We start from the raw sequence: 16,522 nt of genomic DNA on the forward strand, positions 1-16,522 counted from the left end.
TGTCAACTTCTTTACATCGGCGAAACCAAAGGCAAGCTCGGCGATCGTTTCGCACAACACCTTCGCTCAGTCCGCCTTAACCAACCTGATCTCCCGGTGGCTGAGCACTTCAACTCCCACTCCCAGTCTGACCTTTCTGTCATGGGCCTCCTCCAGTACCACAGTGAGGCCCACCGGAAATTGGAGGAACAGCACCTCATATTTCGCTTGGGCAGCTTGCAGCCCAGCCGTATGAACATTGACTTCTCCAACTTTAGATAGTTCCTCTGTCCCTCTCTTCCCCTCCCCCTTCCCAGTTCTCCCTCTATCTTCCTGTGTCCACCTATATCCTTCCTTTGTCCCATCCCCCTGATATCAGTCTGAAGAAGGGTCTCGACCCGAAACGTCACCCATTCCTTCTCTCCTGAGATGCTGCCTGACCTGCTGAGTTACTCCAGCATTTTTGTGAATAAATACCTTCGATTTGTACCAGCATCTGCAGTTATTTTCCTACACGAAGGAAAATAAATAACTGCATTGGTCAAACCTAATTAGATGAATTAATTATTGGCAGTCAAACAATAACTGTATTAAGTTACTGATCACACGGCCTTGGTAACTATATTGTAATCATTGCATCTTTCAGAAATAGTTGATGAGATATTACATAAGAACGAGAAATAAGAAAATAGAAGCAGGAGTAGACTGCTGGGCCCCTCAACGAGATCATACCTGATCTGTCTCAGACCTCATTCCTCGTTCCTCGTGTGCCAGTTCCCAGTAGTCCCCAATTCTCTCATAAGTCATGCAGCACAGACACAGATCCTTCAGCCCCCATGGCTGTGCTGACCAAGTAACAATCCATTCTTGATCTGTAGCCTACCATGCCTTGGTGATTCGGGTGCTTGTCAGGAACTTTCAAACATTTATCTGACATCGCTTAAAATATTTCCAATGATCCAGCCCTCACAACCCTCTGAACTAGAGAATTCCAGGGACCCATGCCCCACCCTCCCCATCCCTTTGAGAAGTTGTTCCAAATCATCTCAGCTTTAAATGATCACCCCCTTTTAACTTATGTCCCCTTGTTCCCATCACGGAATGATCATGACATTTACCCTCTATTGCCCCCTTCAGATCTCTTCAACTCCAAAGAATATAGATCTAATTTATTTAGCTGCTCGTGTTAGAGCAACCCCCTCCTTTTAGTAATTAACCTGGTGACTCATTTGGACTACCTCCAATGTTACTATATTCTTTCTTAAGGTAACCAAAACTGTACATGGCATTCCTCACACATCCTGTAAAATTGTGTCATAATTTCCCAATTTTTTAAACTCCAACTTTCTTGCAATGAAGGTCAATGTGCCCCTTGCCTTCCTAACTTGTTACACCTACCTACTTAATTTCTGCAATTCTTGCACAAGAACCCCTAAATCACTCTGTACTTATCTGTAATCTTCCTCCATTAGTAGATAGTTTGCCTTTAGCTTCTTCTTACATAACATATTTCCCAAATTTGACACGTTTTTTCCTGCTCATTGTCTATATGTTGTTGCAGAATTCAATATCCTCATTTTAACGTGCCCTTCCCCCTATTTTTGTGTCATTGGCAAACTTGGGTACTTTTCACTATGCTTCCCTCTGCCAGATCATTAGTGTAAGTAGTAAATAATTGAAGAAGCAAAACTGATCTTTGGAGAATTCCACTAGTTAATGTTGTTGCAACCAGCTGTCTGTTTTCTGTGTTGATAACCAATCTTCATGCTAGCATGCGCCTTCCAATTCACCCATGGTATTAGTTGGGCTGAATAGTAAGTTTGCAGACGACTCAAAACTTGGACCAATGGATGGTGAAGAAGGTTGTCGAAGGATATGGCAGGTTATAGGAAAGAAAACTGCAGATGCTGGTTTAAATCGAAGGTAGACACAAAATGCTGGACTAACTCAGCGGGTCAGGCAGCGTCTCTGGAGAGGTGGAATGGGTTGATTTCCCAGTCGAGACCCTTCTTGGCCTGAAACATCACCCATTCCTTCTCTCCAGAGACGCTGCCTGACCCGCTGAGTTAGTCCATCATTTTGTGTCTACCTACAGCAGGTTATAGATCAGTTGCAAATATGGGCAGAGAAATGACAGATGAAATGTAATCTGCATGTCTGAGGTGTTCTTTGGGAGGTCTAATGTAAGGAGAATGTTGACAGTAAATAGCAGCACACTACAGAGTGTTGAAGTATAGCTATATCTTGGGGTGCAAGTCCATAGCTCTCTGAATGTGGCAACAACGGGTGACAATGTGGGAAAGAAGGTTTGCCTTCATCAGTCAGGCCATTGAGTAAAAGAATCAGGAAGTCATGTGCACCTTTATAAAACATTTGGAGTATGGTATGCAATTAAGTCTTTGGAGAGGATTCACTGGAATGTTGCTTGGATTGGAGTGTATTAGCTACAAGGAGAAATTGGACAAGCTTCTGGTGTTTTCTTTGGAGCATGAGAGGCAGAGGGGAAACTGATAGATGTTAATAAAATTATGAGGCAATGTTTTAAGAAACATGGATACGATTTAGAGGGATATGGACCAAACACAGGCAGGTGGGACTAGTGTGGATGGGACATGTTGGGCAGGTTGGCTGAAAGGCTTTTTTCCATGCTCTATGACTCTAGATAGAGTAGACTGTCAGAGTCTTTTTCCCAGGACAGAAATGTCAAATGCCAGCAGGCATAACTTTAAGGTGAGAGAGGGAAAGTTTAAAGAAGGCATGCAAGGCAAAATATTGCTATTGTATCTGCTTCCACTACATCCACGTTGCAGGAACATTTTCCCCCTGCATCTAGCCTGTCTAATCCTTTAAGAATTTTATATGTTTCTATAACATCCCCTCTCATTCTTCTAAATTCCAGTGAATATAAGCCCAGTCGATTCATTCTTTCATCAGAAGCCAGTCTTGTCATTCCGGGAATTAACCTGGTGAACCTATGCTGCACTCAATAGCAATAATGTCCTTCCTAAAATTAGGAGACCAAAATTGCACACAATACCAGGTGCGGTCTCACCAGGGCCCTGTACAACTGCAGTATGACCTCCTCGCTCCTAAACTCAAATCCTCTAGCAATGAAGGCCAACATGCTATTAGCTTTCTTCACTGCCTGATGTACCTGCATGCTTACTTTCAGTGACTGATGTACAAGCACCTCCCCTTTTCCTAATCTGATACCATTCTGTTTTCCTGTTATTGCTACCAAAGTGGATAACCTCACATTTATCCACATTACACTGCATCACCCACTCACCCAATCAATCCAAGTCACCCTGGAACCTCATAGCATCCACACAGCTCACACTGCCACCCAGCTTTGTGTCATAGACAATAGGTGCAGGAGGAAGCCATTCGGCCCTTCGAGCCAGCACCGTCATTCAATGTGATCATGGCTGATCATTCTCAATCAGTCCCCAGTTCCTGCCTTCTCCCCATACCCCCTGACTCCGCTATCCTTAAGAGCTCTATCCAGCTCTCTCTTGAATGCTTTCAAAGAATTGGCCTCCACTGCCTTCTGAGGCAGAGAATTCCACAGATTCACAAACTTGGAGATGTTACATTGAATTGCCTCGTATAAATCATTAATATATATTGTAAATAACCGGGGTCCCAGCACCGAGCCTTGCGGCACCCCACTAGTCACTGCCTGCCATTCTGAAAAGGACCCGTTAATTCCAATACCATGTGCTCTAATTTTGCACACTAATCTCACTCCTCATTCTGCCTCTGTGTGCCTTGTGGTCCTCAGGTTCCTGATCTCCCAGCTGGTCTATCTTGTCTATCGAGAATATCTATAGTTTAGTTACAGTGCGGGAACAGGCTCTTCGGCCCACCGAGTTCGTGCCGACGCGATCCTCGCATATGAACATTATCCTACACTCACTGGGGACAATTTACATTTATACAAAGTCAATTAACCTACAAAACTGTACGTCTTTGGAGTGTGGGAGGAAACCGAAGATCTCGGAAAATGCCACGAGGAGAACGTACAAACTCCGTACAGACAGCGCCCGTAGTCAGGATCGAACCTGGGTCTCTGGCGCAACTCAACAGCTGCCCTGTCTCTTCCTTAAAAATATTTAAAGAATACTTTGCCTTTGGGAGAGAGAGATCCAGGAACTCAGGACATTCTGAGTTATTAAGCTTTGTTTCATCGCTCTTAAATTTGGGACCCCTTATTTATAAAGAGTTTTAGATCCTTCCCCAAGAAGAAATATCCCCTCTCCATCAAGTCACCTCCCACACTTCATGTGGAGGGGTGTTTTTCAGGCTGGGGGTCTGAGACCTGTGGAGTTCTGCAGGGATCTGTGCTGGGACCTCTGTTAACATATAACATATAACATATAACAACTACAGCATGGAAACAGGCCTGTCCGGCCCTACCAGTCCACGCCGACCATTCTCCCTGACCTAGTCTCATCTACCTGCACTCAGACCATAACCCTCCAATCCCCTCCTATCCATATACCTATCCAATTTACTCTTAAATAATAAAATCGAGCCAGCCTCCACCACTTCCACCGGAAGCCCATTCCATACAGCCACAACCCTCTGAGTAAAGAAGTTCCCCCTCATGTTACCCCTAAACCTTTGTCCCTCAATTCTGAAGCTATGTCCCCTTGTTGGAATCTTCCCCACTCTCAAAGGGAAAAGCCTACCCACGTCAACTCTGTCCGTCCCTCTCAAAATTTTAAAAACCTCTATCAAGTCCCCCCTCAACCTTCTACGCTCCAAAGAATAAAGACCCAACCTGTTCAACCTCTCTCTGTAGCCTAAGTGCTGAAACCCAGGCAACATTCTAGTAAATCTCCTCTGTACCCTCTCCATTTTGTCGACATCCTTCCTATAATTTGGCGACCAGAACTGCACACCATACTCCAGATTTGGCCTCACCAATGCCCTGTACAATTTCAACATTACATCCCAACTTCTATACTCGATGCTCTGATTTATAAAGGCAAGCATACCAAACGCCTTCTTCACCACCCTATCCACATGAGATTCCACCTTCAGGGAACAATGCACAGTTATTCCCAGATCCCTCTGTTCCACTGCATTCCTCAATTCCCTACCATTTACCCTGTACGTCCTATTTTGATTTGTCCTACCAAAATGCAGCACCTCACACTTATCAGCATTAAACTCCATCTGCCATCTTTCAGCCCACCCTTCCAAAAGGCCCAAGTCTCTCTGTAGACTTTGAAAATCTACCTCACTATCAACTACTCCACCTATCTTAGTATCATCTGCATATTTACTAATCCAATTTGCCACACCATCATCCAGATCATTAATGTAAATGACAAACAACAGTGGACCCAACACAGATCCTTGGGGCACTCCACTAGACACTGGCCTCCAACCTGACATACAATTGTCAACCGTTACCCTCTGGTATCTCCCATTCAGCCATTGTTGAATCTATCTTGCAACCTCACTATTAATACCCAACGATTTAACCTTCTTAATCAACCTTCCATGTGGAACCTTGTCAAATGCCTTACTGAAGTCCATATAGACAACATCCACAGCCTTGCCCTTATCAATTTCCCTGGTAACCTCTTCAAAAAATTCAAGAAGATTAGTCAAACATGACCTTCCAGGCACAAATCCATGTTGACTGTTTCTAATCAGGCCTTGATTATCCAAATAATTATATATATTGTCCCTAAGTATCTTTTCCATTAATTTTCCCACCACAGACGTCAAACTAATAGGTCTATAATTGCTAGGTTTACTTTTAGAACCTTTTTTAAACAAAGGCACAACATGCGCAATGCGCCAATCTTCCGGCACCATCCCTGTTTCTAATGACGTTTGAAATATTTCCGTCATAGCCCCTGCTATTTCTGCACTAACTTCCCTCAATGTCCTAGGGAATATCCTATCAGGACCTGGAGACTTATCCACTTTTATATTCTTCAAAAGTGTCCGTACCTCCTCTTCTTTAATCCTCCTAATTTCCATCACTACTCTACTTGTTTCGCTTACCTCACATAATTCAATATCCTTCTCCTCGGTAAATACCGAAGAAAATTAATTGTTTAATATCTCCCCCATTTCTTCCGGCTCAGCACATAGCTGTCCACTCTGACTCTCTAATGGACCAATTTTATCCCTCACTCTCCTTTTGCTATTGACATATCTGTAGAACCCCTTGGGGTTTACTTTTACATTACTTGCCAAAGCAGCCCCATATATTTTTTTCGCTTTTCTAATTTCCTTTTTAAGATTCCTTTTACATTCTTTATATTCCTCAAGAACCTCATTTACTCCCTGCCGCTTATATTTATTGTATATCTCCCTCTTTTTCCGAACCAAGCGTCCAATTTCCCTGGAAAACCATGGCTCTTTCAAATTATTATTCTTTCCTTTCCACCGAACAGGGACATAAAGACTCTGTACTCTCAAAATTTCACCTTTAAATATCCTCCATTTCTCTATTATATCCTTTTCATAAAACAACAATTTTGTTGTTTGTGATATACATATATATATATATATATATATATATACCAAACCATCCATCTGTAATTACATCCAAGTAATATATATATAAATTACTTGGATGTAATTACAGATGGTTTGGTTGGGAAGTTTGCAGACAAAACCAAGTTTGGTGGAGTTGTGGTGAGAGAGATGCTAAAGGATATACAGCTGGTCCTAGAGATGGCTGGAGAAGTGGCAGGTTGGAGTTTAATTTGAGCAAGTGTGAGGTTAAATGTAAAGAAAAAGTATATAGTTAAAGGCAAGACCCTTAAAACCATTGATGTGGGAGGGATCTGGAGGTCCACATCTATAGCTTCATGAAAACAACATCCCATCCACCTCCCCAAACTGCTGAACAAGCTTCTACTGTTTAATTTTACTTTTTTCCCTCTTCCGATAAAGAGTCTTGGACCTGAAACATTAACCCTGCCTGCTGCCCGACCTGCTGATTAATTCCAGCATATTCTCCTTTTTATTTTAGATGTCCAGCATCTGTGGACATTTTAACTGTCTTGATATCGGCTAGCTGAACCTTTCAACGCCTTATAACTCTATGGATAACCGTGGACGAACTGCGAGATCTGCCCGACCATCAGTGGAGGAGATGATGATGATGATGATGTCCTTGGATACTATCAGCCCCTGTGGCAGGGTTACTGGAAAGAGTCCAAAGCTGGAGGGACAGTCAGCATCTCTGAAGAGATGGAATGAAGAAGGGTCTCAACCCGAAACGTCACCCATTCCTTCTCTCCAGAGATGCTGCCTGTCCCGCTGAGTTATTCCAGCATTTTGTGTCTATCTTCGGTTTAAACCAGCAAGCATCTGCGGTTCCTTCCAAGATAGACACAAAATGCTGCAGTAACTCAGCGGGACAGGCAGCATCTCTGGAGAGAAGGAATGGGTGACGTTTCGGGTCGAGACCCTTCTTCAGACTGAGATCTTCAGATCTGTGGTTGCTTCAAGAGAGAGCTAGATAGAGCTCTTAAGGATAGCCAGGGGGTATGGGGAGAAGGCAGGGACGGGGTACTGATTGAGAATGATCAGCCATGATCACATTGAATGGCGGTGCTGGCTCGAAGGGCCGAATGGCCTCCTCCTGCACTTATTGTCTTCCAACCCAAGCGGGAGGTGTTGCCCAAGACTCCAGACCGCCCGAGGCTGGTGTGTAATTGCAAAGCGGATTCCGAAGTCGCTGCGCCGCGCTTCGGTGCATTTGATGGGTGTAGTTCCAGGTAGATGAGTGTCTCAGGTGACTGAGACACAGGTGGGACTGGCAGCCACACCCCGGCCGCTCGCAGCGTCACGTCCCAGGCGAGGTGTGCAGTGACTCCTTGCAACAACTTGGGCGGGAGCCCCAGGCAGGAGAGGGAGAGGAGAGAGAGAGAGAGAGGGAGAAGTGAGGGAGAGGGAGAAGTGAGGGAGAAGTAAGAGAGGGGAGAAGAGAGAGAGAGAGAGGGAGGGAGAGAGGAGGGAGAGAGGAGAGAGGGAGGGAGAGAGGAGGGAGGAGGAGGGGAGAGAGAGAGGGAAGAGAGAGGAGGGAGGGAGAGAGGGAAGAGAGAGGGAAGAGAGAGGAGGGAGGGAGAGAGGGAAGAGAGAGGGAAGAGAGAGGAGGGAGGGAGAGAGAGAGGAGGGAGGGAGAGAGAGGAGGGAGGGAGAGAGAGAGGAGGGAGGGAGAGAGAGGAGGGAGGGAGAGAGAGAGGAGGGAGGGAGAGAGGAGGGAGGGAGAGAGAGGAGGGAGGGAGAGAGAGAGGAGGGAGGGAGAGAGAGAGGAGGGAGGGAGAGAGGAGGGAGGGAGAGAGAGGGGAGAGGGAGAGAGGAGGGATCAGCAACACGCGTCAACTACAGGCTGTCGTGAGAATTAAATAGAGAACGTGTGTATTTCTGGAGCAGCCGGTCGCATCGGATGGAGACTGAGTGACATCGTCCACGTGTCCCGGGGCCGGACTGACCACAGTCGCTCTGGGTGAGAGAGACCCCCCCCTTTTCCTCTCTCGCCCTCCCCGCTGTGAACTACGGTTGAAATGCAAAGTTTTGCTACAAGCGGCGTGGTGTCGAGTCCCGTTGTGCGGGATGCTGCTGTCTGTCTCTGTGTCTGTGTCTGTCTGTCTCTGTCTGTCTGTCTCTGTCTGTCTGTCTCTGTCTCTGTCTGTCTGTCTCTGTCTGTCTGTCTCTGTCTCTGTCTGTCTGTCTCTGTCTGTCTGTCCCAGTGATTCCGCCCAGTGCGTTCAGTGTGATGTTGGGGCGGCCGGGTGGGTTCACTCCTGTCCCCCGGCTGTGCTCGGACGTCCCGGGCCCGGGGGGTGGGGGGTGGGGGGTGGGTGGGTGGTCACTCACTGTCTGCCCCCCGAGGGCTGGGGGTCTCCTCTGGGCTTGGGGGTGGGGTGGGGTTAGGAGCAGGGTCGCCCGGAGTTACCACGGAGATGGTGGTTCGTTTTGTGTTAGGCGTTGGGTGGGGGAGTGCCCAGCGGGTCAGTCAGCGTCTTTAGAGAGACGAGCAGCGTTCAACTTGCGGGTCACACACCTGAAATCCCCGGGGATTTCATTCACACACACACACACACACACACATAGACACACACACACACACACACACACATATACACACACACACACACACACACACACATATACACACACACACACATATATACATACACACACACACACATACACATACACACACCTGTACACATACACACACATACACCTGTACACACACATACACACACACAAATATACATACACACACACAGACATACACATACACACCTGTACACACACATACACACACATAGACAGACATACACAAACACACCCACACACACATATACACACACATACACATACACCCACATATACACACACATATACACACACACAGTGCAACGTCCCGAATATCCTCTCGCCACAGATGCTGCCTGACCTGCTGAGTCTCCCTGGAATTGTTCCTGTTCTGCTTAAGGTAGAAGTCACAATGTAGCCCCCCTCTTACCGAGGTTGTAGTCACAGGCCACTGGCGAGCCCGGTTTACTCGTCCACCCCCCTCTCCCCCCGTGTCTACCTCTTGTTACAAGGCGGTGGTTGCGACCGGACCAAGTGCCGCGGGTGTGATGGACGAGCGTTTGTGTTGCCAGGAAGCGGACGACTTTGTTCAAGTTTAGTGATGCCGATACCCACACCCCCCCGGGTTTCCATTCCATCCGTCCAGCCAGCGGGCCTCATTCTAAAGACTATAAGTGTCCCAGGACCACCTTCAGTGCAGTTGGATAAATAACCGCGGGTGAGCATTGTGGACACTGGGCTGGGAGCGACAGATGGAGCGAATTGCAATGTTGTGCATCTGGAGCGTTTATTATATAGTAGCAAGGTTGTAAATAAACTCTGCTATCCTGTGTTAAAAGACTGGATATTACGAGTGAGCTTGTAGAGGACCAGGGGGGATGCGCTGTATGCCTCTATCATCCTCCTGTGAATTCTTACTCCCTCTAACTGTTTAGTTTATCATTGTCACCTGTACCGAGGTACAGTGAAAAGCGTTTGTTTACGTGGTATCCAGTCCAAGGAAAGTGTGAACGTGATTATGACCAAGCTGTCCGCAGTGTACAGATAAAGGGTGCGACATTTAGTATGATGAAGTTCATTAAGGATGATTAAAGGTCTCCAATGAGGTAGCTGGGAGGCTGGAACAAGCACTCTTGCTGATGAGAGGACTGCTCAGTTGCCCAATAACAGCTGAGGAGAACGTGTGCCTGAATCTTGTGCTGTCCTTTCTTCCAGAGAGTCGTGTGCTACTGAAGGTAATGCAAGCCGCTTGGGTGAAGTGGCTTTTGGAGTTGAATGGTTGGCAGACTGTGCAGTTTAAGATATCTATTTGATGCAACAGTGGGGGCTGGCAGTGGATGTTGACTGGGGATGTGCTGAAAGATTATTTCTTTTGGTTTCAGTGTGGTTAAATGAACTGTGGTTGAGATGAGGGTTGCAGTAAATCGAATGTGACATACTCTGACATACACCTTCCTGCAGCAACGTTGATGTTTTTCTCTTCCTGATGTCGACTCTGCAGTTATTGATCTCTCTGCTCTCTGTGTTGGTACCCAGGGGATCACTGGCCCCATAACGATGAAGCACTTGTGGAAAACACATGTGGCTTCGGTAGCGAGTCTCCAGCTTCTTGTGTCTATTTTAGGATGAAACACTTCTTCATTTCACACATCAACCAGGGTTTCCATTGTAATGGGTTTAAAACCTTCAGGCTCTTCCCCCACAGGGTCAGCGATTCCTTATTCTGAGTCCATTCAAACATGTGCCTGACTCTTGTATCTTTTTAATCCCAATAAACATCCCTTTTAAAACGTATATTATTCACAAAATGCTGGAGTAACTCAGCAGGTCAGGCAGCATCTCGGGGAAAGAAAGAATGGGTGACGTTTCGGGTCGAGACCCTTCTTCAGACTGCAGTTTAAGATATCTATTTGATGCAACAGTGGGGGCTGGGGCTGGCAGTGGACGTTGACTGGGGACGTGCTGAAAGGTTACTTCTTGTGGTTTCAGTGTGGTTAAATGAACTGTGGTCTGAAGAAGGGTCTCGACCCGAAACGTCACCCATTCCTTCTCTCCCGAGATGCTGCCTGGTCTGCTGAGTTACTCCAGCATTCTGTGACTAAATACCTTCGATTTGTACCAGCATCTGCAGTTATTTTCTTATATTTTAAAACGTATAGATTAGCTGTAAATCTTGCAGATTAGCTTTAAGGATTATATTTGAGTCACAGTGTTAGGTCTTTGTGATGGAAGGATGAGATGTGGAGAATGTTGGTTAATTGTAATAATCCTAACGAACACCCTGCTGTGCCATGTGTGTTTTCACCCATCCATGTTTGTAGTCTGGAATTTATTGGCAGCCACTATAATTGTTCCATTAAAATACTTTTGATTTCATTTTGATGTATCGTTCGCCACTCTTCAGTCTCTTCATCAAGTAGGCAAGGTTCCTGATGGGGCTTCTCTTTAGAGAGGCACGGTCTACAGAGTAATGTAGAAACAAGGAAATGCAGATGCTGGTTTACTGAAAAAGACACAAAGTGCTGGAGAAACTCTGAAACGTAGAAAATAGATACAGGAGTAGGTTAGCCGGCCCTTCGAGCCAGCACCGCCATTCAATATGATCATGGCTGATCATCCAGAATCAGTACCCCATTCCTGCTTTCTCCCCATATCTCTTGATTTCGTTAGCCCTAAGAGCTATATCCAACATTCTCTCAGCGGGTCAGGTAGCATCCCTGAAAAACATGGATAGGTGATGTTTCAGGTTGGGACCCTTCTTCAGTTCACCTATCTGAAGAAGGGTTCTCCTCCATTATGAATAGCCTACTGTATATTTTGAGAGTGATCTGTAGCATTTCATTGAAAGCTATCATCCCTGATATTGCATTTCCCCTTCAGTACTGTACAAGATCATACCTTCGTTATGTGGACCAGTCTCCTGCAATAACTTAAGCAGGGGAATCAATCTCACTGAACCCCCTTGATGTGCCCTGTTAAAAAAGAAAATCTTAGGAATTTCAATGAGGTAAAATCTAATTATTTTAAACCCTAGAATTGCAACCCTGGTGTACTCTATCTCTGCCCTTATGGCAAACCTGCCATCCCAGGAACCAGTCTGGCAAATCATCATTGCACCCTCTCGTCCTGGAGTAGTGTATAACGTTCTCAGCTCCTTACTAGAATAGTACTGTGTAATGTAGGTGATATGATTATTAAGTTTGTGGACAACACCAAAAGTGGTGGTGTGATGGACACTGAAGGAGGTTGTGCAAGATTACAACAGAATCTAGATCAATCGGGGGAAAAAGGGTAAAGGAATGGCAGATGAAATTTAATTTGGACGAATGTGAAGTGATACACTTTGGGAAGATAAACCAGGGCAGGACATGTGCAGTGAACAGCAGGGCACTGGGGAGTATTGTAGAACTGGTTTATAGGGGTACAGATACATGTACGTTTTGAAAGTGGTGACACAGATAGATAGGGTGGTGAAGTTGTAAGGCAAGAGTGGAGAGGCAGGAACTCCAAAGACGTACAGGTATGTCGGTTAATTGACTGGGTAAATGTAAAAATTGTCCCTAGTGTGTGTAGGATAGTGTTAATGTGCGGGGATCGCTGGGCGGCGCGGACTCGGTGGGCCGAAGGGCCTGTTTCCACGCTGCATCTCTAAATCTAAATCTAAAACTGTTTCTCCTAAGTGTAGAAAGCTGAGGGATGATTTTCTGGTGGTTGATAAAATCACGAGGGGCAGAGATAAGGTGCATTGTCACAGTCATTTTTCCCGGAATAGAGAAATCTAAAGCCACAAGGCATAGGTTTAAAGTCAGAAGGAAAGGATTTACAAAGGGCAAGATTATCCTACTTTGTACGGTGAATATATGGAACATGCTGGTAGAGATGAGTGCAAATACAAGGTTTGCCTGGATATGTGGATGGAATAGATTTAGAGGGATATGGGTCAAAAGCAGTAAAGTGGGTCTAGCTTCGATAACACCTTGGTTGGCATGGATAAGTTGGGCTGAAGGGCCTACTTCCATGTTGTATAACTCTCTGACTCTAAACTGAAAGGGCCCTGTCATTGCCCCGCTTTTTGCATAAACTAATTCTTGCTCTGTGTCAGTATATTATCATGTGCTCTAACCTAGGTTTGTGGGACCTCAGTGAAAACCCAGCAAATTAAAAACATACATGCATGGGTTCCCTCCCCCCTCCTCTATCCATTCATTAGTCACACTTTTGAAGAACCCCTGGGTTAGTCAAACATCCTCTCAGAATCTGAAATAAGGAAAAGGGACAACAATTGAACTTTCATAAAAGATTTAACAAATGTTTAACGTTTAGGTTTCATTTGCTGCTCCCACTGCTTTCATTGTTTCTAAATGTTATTGTTTTGCACTTTGATCTTATTCAATGCTTTAATGAGTCATGATTACATTGCATTTCTATATCCCAGTGTTTTTATTTTGTGGCTAAATGAAGATGTGAGGAAAAAAAGAATTCTTACAAAATTCAATGAAGTAAAATCTCTTTGTTTTAAACTCTAGAAATGCAACCCTTGTGTACTCTATCTCCACTCTAATGCCAAACCTTCCATCCCAGGAACCAGTCTGGTGAATCATCACTGCATCCCCTCTGTGCCTGGAATACTGTGTAAATCTCCTTTACTCAATCCCCTTTACCAGCCATCATTCCTCCTCTCTGAAACTACACTGGTCCGCCTGATCAAGCTTAGCTACAAATCTTGGTCGGTGTGATGAGTGGCCGACCATAGATAAAGGCTTGGATGGAGTGGATGTGGAGAGGATGTTCCCACTAGTGGGAGAGTCTAGGACTAGAGGTCATAACCTCAGAATTAAAGGGCGTTCCTTTTGGAAGGAGATGAGAAGGAATGTCATTAGACAGAGGGTGGTGTATCTGTGGAATTCTTTGCCTCAGAAGGCTGTGGAAGCTGTCAATGGATATTTTTAAAGCAGATATAGATAGATTCTAGTACGGGTGATGGCGGTTATGGGGAGAAGGCAGGAGAATGGGGTTAGGAGGGGGAGATAGATCAGCCGTGATTGAATGGCGGCACGATAGCGCAACAATTTGAACAAAACCTGATACTGCACACCGTAGGCGAATGTTGAGTAAGGTGCCCCTAAAATTGTTGCGCTGTCGTGTACTGTTTTGGCTGTATTGCGGGAGCATACACATTATATATGTATATGTATGTAAGTATACATACATATATATGTGTGTATATGTATGTAAATGTGTATATATGTGTGTATATATATGTGTATATATAGTTTTAGTAATATATATATATATATATATAGATAATGTTGACCACAATTTAGAGGTACTTTATTGACTGTGAAACACATTGGGGCATCTGAAAGCACCAACAACACGTGTTTTGAAGTTATAACATATAACATATAACAACTACAGCATGGAAACAGGCCTGTCCGGTTGGTAGTACTGCTACTGCTAAATGATAATTCACATTCTCCATTCAATTTTGAGAAGCTCAGTTGGGGAATGTCCTAAGTAGGAAGATGGGTTGAATGTTATCCTTGTGGAAGATGCTAATTGGATCTTGCACTACAGAAACTGGTGTTGTGGAAACATCATAAAAGAGCTTTATGTGTCATTGTTTCCATCTGTTGCACAAACTATTTTCTTAAAAGTGGTGCTCCTCGACTTACGATGGGGTTACGTTCCGATAAACCCATCGTAAACCGGAAATATCATAAGTCGAAAATGCATTTAATACACCTGAGCACGTGGCCCTAAGCGAGCCGTAGCTCGCTGCCATTGTCCGGCTTTTGCACCATCGTAAAGTCGAAACATTGTATGTCGAGGAACATCTGTATTCTGTCTTTTCGATGTCTACTTTGGAATGTTGCCTAAGGTTTCTCTTGTTCACATTTAAACGCTTATCAGTGGGTGTGTTGGAACTTAAAATATCACATAAGTGAGCTTTGAATGACTAATTCTATGCAGAGTTACAGCAGGACTCTGAGGAGTGTTAATGTGCAGCAGGATCTTGGCGTGCAAGTCCATAGTTCCCTGGAATGGCAACACAAGTAGATAGGTTGTGAAGAAGGTGTACTGCATACTTGCCTTCCTCGGTCAGGGTGGTGCATATAATAAACAGTCATTGAGCATCTCTATAAAACCTTGATATAGACACAAGGTGGTGGAGTGACTCTGGGTCAGGCAGCATCTCTGGAGAACAAGGATGGGTGACATTTCGGGTTGGGACCCTTCTTCAAACTCTGAAGTATAAATCAGCATCTGCAGTTCCTTTCTTCACATAAAACTTGTGTAGAAGTATAAACTTGCCTAGGCTTCATTTGGAGTATAGTCTGCAGTTCTGGTCACTCCAGCAGGAAATATTTAGCAGCATAGAGAGGCTGTGGACAAGGTTCACCATGATGTTGCCTGGATGAGAGAGTATGAATTACAAGGAGAGGACTGGAGAAACGGAGGTTGATTTCTCAGGAAAGCAGAGCCTGAGAGGTGGCTTGATAGAAGTATATAAAATGTTGTCGGAAGGAACCGCAGACGCCTGTTTAAATCGAAAATAGACACAAAATGTTGGAGTAAGTCTGAAGAAGAGTCTTGACCTGAAATGTCACCCATTCCATCTATCCAGAGATGCTGCCTGGCCTGCTGTGTTACACATTGTGTCTATCTTCGAAATATATATAAAAATTTGATTGGTATCTGTGGGGCAGATAGCCAAGTCTTTCTTGGGTAGAAGTGAGTTGTAAATCTGTGGAATTCTCTGCCTCAGAAGGCAGTGGAGGCCAATTCTCTGAATGCATTCAAGAGAGAACTGGATAGAGCTCTTAAGGATAGCGGAGTCAGGGGGTATGGGGAGAAGGCAGGAACGGGGTACTGATTGAGAATGATCAGCCATGATCACATTGAATGGTGGTGCTGGCTCAAAGGGCCGAATGGCCTACTCCTGCACATATTGCCTATTGAAAGCAATGTTTAAGAAGCTTTTGTATAATACAAGAACAGGCAGGGGGTGAAAGGATATGGACTATCTGCAGTCAAGTCTGATGAATTTAATTTAGCTTCATGATCAGTACACACACCATGAGCTGAAAGGCCTATTCCTGTGCTATACTCTTCTATGTTTTGCAGCAATACCAACATTTTGCAGCAATAAATAAAATAAAACTGAAATAAAACTTGGCCCTCTAATAAAACAAACCACTGTTCACCAGTGCAGTCCCAGCAGTTCATTGCTGAATCCATAGACTTTAATTTCCTTGAGGTGGCGACTGGACAGCTGTAGATTGCCTTCACTAATCATTGGCAGATGTTTGACAGCTGCCCATGAAATTGGTTATTAATGTGTTGTCATAGTGGGGCGGAGGAGCAGCCACCGTACACAATCTTTTCTGGGAACTTCCTCAAAGGATTCTCAATTTGCTGTGTGCCGTGATTGAAAGAGCCTGATGATGTGCTG

General features: G+C 44.9%; 1 protein-coding gene across 1 annotated transcript in view; it reads left to right on the plus strand.

The window, feature by feature from the left end:
* Positions 1–8,367: 8,367 nt before the first annotated feature.
* The window catches only part of LOC144608056 (tyrosine-protein kinase STYK1), a 54,948-nt gene continuing 46,793 nt past the window's right edge, over positions 8,368–16,522 (plus strand). Inside the window, exon 1 of the mRNA XM_078425304.1 lies at positions 8,368–8,467. The gene's annotated coding sequence lies outside the window, so the exon portion shown is untranslated. The remainder of the gene's footprint in view (positions 8,468–16,522) is intronic.

Source organism: Rhinoraja longicauda, chromosome 30, assembly GCF_053455715.1.
Source record: "Rhinoraja longicauda isolate Sanriku21f chromosome 30, sRhiLon1.1, whole genome shotgun sequence".
Classification (NCBI taxonomy): Eukaryota; Metazoa; Chordata; class Chondrichthyes; order Rajiformes; family Arhynchobatidae; genus Rhinoraja; species Rhinoraja longicauda.